Genomic DNA, 1151 nt, shown 5'->3' with positions numbered 1-1151 from the left:
ATTAATGCAGTGCTAGCTTCTATGATTTATGCAAAAATTGTTTATGTAAACTTGAGCACAATTTCTGAGCATGTTCTGGTGACTACATGTCACTGTTTAAGTTTAATTGTTTTGTATTAATAAACAGCATATGGTTATTTCAGTTGCAAGATCACGTAAATGTTTATTTATGTATTTATATAAAATAAAATGACTATTTACTGTCCCCCCCCCCCCCCCCAAAAAAAAAAATTATTATTATTATTTTTTTAAATAAATAAATAAAAATAAATCCTCAGTCAATCAACATCAGATGTTGGTCAAACTTTTTGGGCAACATCTGGGGGTCTTCTAGAGTCAACCTGAAGTGAGAGTGGTTCGTGAAATCATGCAGTTATCCAGCAACAAAGTCAGCAACTTTTGACTTCTACAATGAACTATGTTCAACTTTGGAGGTGATTTATTTTAAAAGTCAACATCAGATGTTGGTCAAACTTATTGGGCAACATCTACATGTCTTCTACAGTCAACCTGAAGCGAGAGTGGTTCCTGACATGGCAGAAAGACATTGATGTAATTAAGAGCTTTTATTTTTATTTTTTTTCATATTTTTCAGCTTTTATTTATTTATGTTTCTGCTAATAACAACTTTCATTTATTTGTTTTTCATATTTTTCAGTTATACGCAACTTTTAATTATTTATTTTTCAAATATTAAGAACTTTTTTTTCCAGCTTTTATTTTGAAAAGCAACGCTCAGTGTTCGCCGCAGCATTACCGTAGTACATGTTGTAAACGTGCACAATTAAGCCAGTGAGGGCTGCCGGAGCCGAGTGGAGGCTCACTTTAAGATATCTTTAATTATATTTTGACTAGTCAAAATACTTAGTTGCGACATCTCTAATTACATTTGACCAGTATAAATAACGTCAGATTTACTATTGAGTTGTTTGGAGGCAAGATTTCTAAATACGGGAGATTCCAGTTTTTACGGGATGGTCGGCAACTCTGGTCTAAACTAAATATGGGCCTATATATACTGTTACTGTGTTCCTTCCTCCTCCCCCGAATGTAATTTAGACTGAGCGTCGCGTCAGTCATGAATGACTTCAAAGGGCAGCGTCACGTCAGTCATGCACGACTTCAAAGGGCAGCGTCACGTCAGTCATGCA

The sequence above is a fragment of the Nematolebias whitei genome, chromosome 15, assembly GCF_014905685.2.
Source record: "Nematolebias whitei isolate Nwh7 chromosome 15, NemWhi1, whole genome shotgun sequence".
NCBI classification, from domain to species: Eukaryota; Metazoa; Chordata; class Actinopteri; order Cyprinodontiformes; family Rivulidae; genus Nematolebias; species Nematolebias whitei.
The sequence above is the reverse complement of the archived record's forward strand: the minus strand, read 5'-3'. Positions refer to the sequence as shown.